This window comes from Balaenoptera ricei, chromosome 20, assembly GCF_028023285.1.
Source record: "Balaenoptera ricei isolate mBalRic1 chromosome 20, mBalRic1.hap2, whole genome shotgun sequence".
Classification (NCBI taxonomy): Eukaryota; Metazoa; Chordata; class Mammalia; order Artiodactyla; family Balaenopteridae; genus Balaenoptera; species Balaenoptera ricei.
Window position 1 is genome coordinate 55,682,425 of NC_082658.1, and position 6,704 is coordinate 55,689,128.

Consider the following 6,704-nt stretch of genomic DNA (forward strand, 5'->3'; position numbering starts at 1 on the left):
AGCCAGGCAGGGAACGTCAGACAGACAAGAGTGGAAAGGCCAGCCTCCCGAGGTGGAGAGGTGGAGCAGGGATCCAGAGCCTAGAGAAGATGCTGCCCTGGACAGGCAGGGCCAGGATGGGTGCAGGACAGGAGCCCGGATGGGGCCGTGCTCTGGGCTGGTGAGCAGACGTCTGTGCTGCGAGCCCTCTGGGAGCTGGCAGGGAGGAACAGCAGGCAGGGCGCTGGGCCTGCCTCTGAGAGGGCGGGTAGAAGATGCCTTGGATGAAGGAGGTTTCAGGGTGGGAGAGCCAGTCCAGCCTGAGCCAGGGCCCCAGGAAAGTGGGGGAGGGGGCCAGGCGGGGCCCCCAGATCTTTATCAGCCTAATAGCTATTTCCTTCTGCCTGTCCCTATCGGCTGCAACGCTGGGCACCCCTGCTAAGCAGGGCCATGGGCAGCGGATTACCTGCACTGGTTCTGGGGCCCCCGGCGGGTGGTGGTTAGGGGAAGGGGCACACAGCATAAACCTACTGTCCAGCTGGCCTGCTGCCTTGCCATTCCTCTCTGGGAAATGGGGCAGGTAGCGTCTGCAGCAGGAAGGCTGGCCTATCCTTCTGGTCCAGGGCGCAGAACCCACGATAGACAGGGTGGTGGGTGTTGAAGTTAGAGCTTGGGGACCCTAGGGCACAGAGAGGCTCCAGGGAGAGATGGGCAGGGATGGGAGGGGGCTTATCTGTGGCTTCCTGTGGGACCAGGAAGAGGTGAGGAAGGGTTGGGATTGAATACAAAAGTAGAAGACATTTGGAGAGAAATTTGGGGCGTAAGAATTAAGCTAAAGAATGGATATATAATTTGTGGTATAGTCATAACGCAGAATCCTGCCCAGCAATTTTAAGACACAAAAACAGAGACTACCCTGGTGGTGCATTGGTTAAGAATACTCCTGCCAATGCAGGGGACACGGGTTCGAGCCCTAGTCCGGGAAGATCCCACATGCTGTGGAGCAACTAAGCCCATGCGCCACAACTACTGAGCCTGTGCTCTAGAGCCCACGAGCCACAACTGCTGAAGCCCGTGCTCCACAACAAGAGAAGCCACCACAATGAGAAGCCTGCGCACCACAATGAAGAATAGCCCCCGCTCGTCACAGCTAGAGAAAGCCCTTGTGCACCAACAAAGACCCAACACAGCCAAAAATAAATAAATAAATTTATTTTTAAAAACACATACAAAAAACATAAAAACAAACTGTGACATAGATGAATCTCACAAAGATTATATTGAGTGACAGAAGCCAGATACAAAAGAGAACACACTCTATCATTCCACAGATACAAAGTTCAAGAACAGACAAAACTTGGCAATTCTTAAGTCAGACCAGTGAGTAGCTCTGGGATAGGGGTACAGACTGAGCATCTCCAAGCGGGCAGCCATACAGGGAGCTAGAAATGTTCCATCGCTTGACCCGGGTGGTATATAAGGCACTGTACACATTTCACTGTATCTATGTTATCCCTCGATTTTATAAAGTACACACCCTCACCCCAAGGGGAAAAAAAAAGAAACAAAGAGAAGGAAGCTAGGAAGAGTCAGGGTTGGGCCCCAGTGGAATTGGGTTTGTCGGGAATCACGTCATTCATTCCTTCATGCCTTCATTCGTTCAGGAGATGTTTTTGGAGCACGCCCAGTGTTGCAGGCGCAGTTGTAGGCACTACAGCTACAAAGAAGGAATACAATACACACAAGGACAAGAAAGAGTGAATAGTCATTCATTTGCCATAGTTTTGGAGAGTAAGTGCTCTGAAGATAATAAACCTGGAATGGGAGGGGGGCTGGGATTGGGGACGAGTTTCTGATGGAATCACAGAAGCCAGAGCCATGAGGACTGGGGTGGGATCAGGCCCCAGGCTAGGGTCCAGTTCAGGCAGGTGTTGGGACTAAGATGAGATCATGAGAGACGATCAGAACTCTACTCTCAGCAGATAGCGTTTGGGACCCAGGGAGAGTGAGGAGAGCGTCACATTCTCATCCCCTTTTCTGGACCTGCCCTCATTCCTTCTGTCTCCCAGGGGCAGCTCCTGCCAACAGGAAGCAACAGCCCAGGTTTCCTCCCTGATGGCACCCTTCTGTCACCATCAAGTGAAGGTCACACAGTGCCAGGGCCAAGTAACGGCCAAAGGGGGCTGGGATTCAGAGATGCAGAGAAGGTTCCAGTAGATTCGAGATCGGGGGAGGAATGGGGATGAGATTGCAGTTCAGCTTGAGCTCAGGGGTAGGGATGTGGTTGGAGTTCAGGAGCGAAATGATCTTTTTAAGACCCAAGTCTGTTCATGTCAACCCTTCACACTCCCTCCCAGCCCAGATCAAGCCTGGCGGTGGCAACTTCTCACCTTTGGGACAATGACATCACCCTTTCATGTGGCCCCCATGGCCCACCTCATGGATCTCATCCCCCACCACGTTCCCCTTTGCTTTCTTCTGTCTGGGACTAGGTGCCTCTCATTCATTCATCAGCAGACACTATGGAGCGCCTCCTATGTGCCCAACACTGTGTGAAGCCCTAAAAACACAATGTAACCAAAGCAAACCCCTGCTTTTCCTCATGGAGCTTACATTCTCCTGAGGGGAACAGACAACATTACCTAATAACCCAATACATTAAATACTACATTAGGGTTCGAGCCCTGGTCCAGGAAGATCCCACATGCCGCGGAGCAACTAAGCCCTTGCGCCACAACTACTGAGCCTGCACTCTAGAGCCCGTGAGCCACAACTACTGAGCCCATGTTCCACAACTAGTGAGCCCACGTGCCACAACTACTGAAGCCTGCGCGCCTAGAGCCCGTGCTCCGCAGCAAGAGAAGCCACGGCAATGAGAAGCCCGCGCACCACAATGAAGAGTAGACCCTGCTCGCCGCAACTAGAGAAAGCCCGCGCGCAGCAACGAAGACCGAGCACAGCCAAAAATAAATAAATAAATATTTTTTTTAAATTTAAAAACGAAATAAATACTACGTTAAAGAGTGATAAGTGCTGAAGAGAAGCTATAAAGCAGGGAAGGATAATACAGTAAGTCCCCTACACACGAACCTTCAAGTAGCCAACATTTAAAGATGCAAACATGCTTTTGCATATCCAATCACCTAAGTTAGTTTCCGTGTCTGGTATATATTGTCATGTCCGTGCATCCTCTGCAAGTGGTTGTGCTTTTGTGTACTTTACTGTACAGCGCTGTATAGAGTATAGTAGTACAGTATCTTTATTTCAAGCCCAGGATGTCCGGAAGCAAGAATAGAAGCAGTGGTGATGTAGCTGGTACTGCCAAGAAGTGCCAGCTGTTGTACTATACTACTGTACTTTTCAAGGTACTGTCCTGTAAGGTTAAAAATGTTTTCTTTATTTTTTGTGTTTGTTTATGTATTATTTGTGTGAAAAATATTATAAACCTATTACAGTACAGTACTGTACAGCCAATTGTGTTAGTTGGGTACCTAGGCTAAATTTGCTGGACTTAGGAACAAATTGGACTTATGAATGTGCTCTCGAAACACAACTCGTTAGTAGGTAGGGGACTTACTGTATAAAGTATAGGGGAGCAAATTTAGATATAGAGTAGCCAGGCAAGAGCTCTTTAGAAAGGGACTTTTGAGTAAAGACATAAAGTGTGGTCGACTCCTTCCAACCACAGGGCCTTTGCACATACTGTTCCCTCTCCACCTCTTAGACCTGGTTAATGTTTCCTCTTCCTTCAGATCTTAGCTTGATAATTGCTTCATCAAGAAAGACCAAGTTTAACTCTTAATGGCTCCCAGAGCACTGTAGTTAACATCTTTGATGGATATCTTTCTTTCCCACTAGATTAGACTGTCCGTAATTTGGTTTGGTTTTCTCCCCACCTCCAGGCACAGTACCTGGTAACTGGGAGATTCTCGAAACATGGGTTAGTGATGAGGACAAGATCAGGGTTGGGAACTGAATCAATGGTGGGATTGGAATTAGGATGAATATTCAGTAAGGATGAGGTGAGGGGTAGGAAGTGACGTGAGGGAGGGGAATGCCTTAAGGGGATGGAGGCAGGACAGAGAAGAGGCTGGGGATGAAGGTCATGCACATACTCTGTGACTGGCAGAGCTGTCTCACTTGCCTGGTCACAGTACTCTCATGGGCTGTCAGGCTGGTCAGGCCTGACCTCCTGGGCTCTGCTCAGCCACCCTGATGACCCTTGGGTGATGCTAGGAACTTGATGATTCAAACTTGCATCTTAAGATGAAAATTTACCCAGGCTCCTGCCTTCTAGCCACTCCCCTTCTCTTGAGACTGTGCCCGCAGGGGGCTGCTAAGGCTCGGTAAGGAGCAGGGCCAGTGGAGGGGGGAATTGAGGCTCAGAGGTTTGGGAAACTGCACCTCCAGGCCCCTCTGGGATGCTGGGTCCTGGAGGAGCAGGGGTGAGAGGCCCAGCCTTAACCTTCTAATCCAGCAGCAACATCACTCTGTGGGGGTGGGAAGGAGGCAGGGGCACACAGGCAGCCTGGAGGAGATTGTGGGAGGGGATTTGGGGGAAACAGGGGAGGGAGCTGATGGTGTAGAAGAGTTTGGGCGCCATTCTCCAAATCACAATCCACTCTCAATAGTTGTCCCCCAGCCAACCCCTCTGTCCCCAGAAAAGTAGGAGTGGTGGCTCCGGGTTTGATCAGGGCTCAAGTCCGGAGTGGAAATTAGGTTCCCGAGGGAAACAGATGGAGATGGGGATGGTGGGGATGTGGACGTGGCCGGGGACATGGATGGGATTAGGCATGAGGATGTAGATGGAGCACTCCCCAGTTACAACCAAAATGTGGATGCGTGACTCTGGATAGATGCTCATTGGGCTGAAGAACTGGTTCTCCTTGACCAGGAGTGGACCCGGAGAGCAGGAGAGGCCCCAGGGAAGGATGTGAGCTCGCTGGGTTGGCTCAGAATGAGCCACCCACACAGGAAGCTGAGCCCTCACTGCTGGGGCACCCACGCCACCCCCACCTTGCCCCACCCTTAGCTCTTCAAGGCAGGGGAACAACCCCTGGAGCCCCCCGCCCCCCCAAGACAGAGGGAAAACAATCAGATTGGGTCACTTCCCTAATGTAAGCCAGAGCTTAAAACGATGTTTCCCTTAGAATCAAATCCAAGGACTCAACTGCGGACTATAGGATCGTGCGTGCATGACCCAGCTTCCGTCCACCCCTGGGTCACCTATTGCAGCCACTCGGGCCTCGAACGCACAGCCTTCAGGGCCCTTGCACTTGCCCTGTCCTTGTTTGTAACACATTTCCCCCAAGTCTCAACTCAACTGTCACCACCTCAGAGTGACCTTCCCTGATCACCACACCTAATGCTCCCCCCCCAGGTCATGCTAACACACCACCTGGTTTCATCTCCTGACTGCACTTGCAACCATCTGAAAGGATTTTTTTGTTTATGTGATTGTTTATGTGTTTTTCGTCTGCCCCCATAAGCCAGTTGAAGTAGGGATCATGCCAGGGGAATTCACAGCCGCGTCCTCCACATACTCTCTAGGGAGACAGGAGCCACGAGGCAAGCAGATCCCAGAACGTCAGTGCTGGAAGGGACTTCCCTGGTCTTCACGTTCCTCCCATTTATCTGACAAATCTGGGCCACTGAGGCTGAGGGACTCGGAAAGAGGGCTGGTATCTTCTCTTTACACCATACCAGCTGCCCTCCAGACTGACGGAAAAGCACAGAGGGGTCCAGAGTGCAAGCTGGGGGATGCCCCCTGTCTGACAAGGCTGGAGCTTTACATGGGCCCCCTCCCCACATCCTGTCCCCAGAGGTGTCCAGAGCCCACATAGAATCCTACGTGTGGCCAGGTGTGTCTCGCCAGTAAATCTCCCTCCAAGCTGGCTTTCTGGGGAAACAGATTCCATTGATCCCCCCTGGTTCCACCCTCTCTGGCTCTGGGACATTTGCAGACGAGGAATGTCTTCTAATGCTAACTTTGGTTCAGGCCAAGGAGTGTCTGTCCTCTTGGAAAGACAAGCTGCCTGACTGTGCCCTGACATCCTTCCAGCGTATCCTGGTCCTGCTGTTCTAAGTCAAAGCCCAGGTTTAAGTGGATGGCACATCCAGCCTCTGCTATAGTTCTTCTAGCCACAAGGGGGCGCCGTTGGGTATGTCTTATTCCTTGATTCTGTTCAAAGGCGAACAGAAACTGGTGATTTTGGCTAAATTCTTAGGTTGGAATCTGCAGGTGAGACACCCCCAAACACGCCTCTTCATGCACAATGCCATGGGGATCCTATTCTCCCAGTATCACATGTGCAGGAAGTGAAAATCCGATCTTTGGCGGAGCCAAAGTCTGCCCCACGTCCACTCCCCAAAGACACTGTGACTCTGGCCAAAGAGAGGCCGTGACCAGGGTTTGGTCGGGTACAAAATTTGACTCAGGAGGCAGAAGAGGTAAGGGGGGCTAGATCTGAAGTCTAGGGAAGCAGGAAAATGGGAAGGTTGGGTGGCTGTGGAGAAAGATGTGGATGACTGACTTGAGGGCTGCACAAATCTCAAATTTTAAGGGTTACAGGGCTGGAAGGGAGAACGTTAGACCCCCCAGATTACCATCTGTTTCAGTCAGGGTGGGTTAGATTATGCTGCAACAACAAATAATCTCAAAATCTCAATGGCTTAACCCAGCAAAAGTTTATTTCTCACTCAGCTCCATGCCCAGCTCAGGTCAT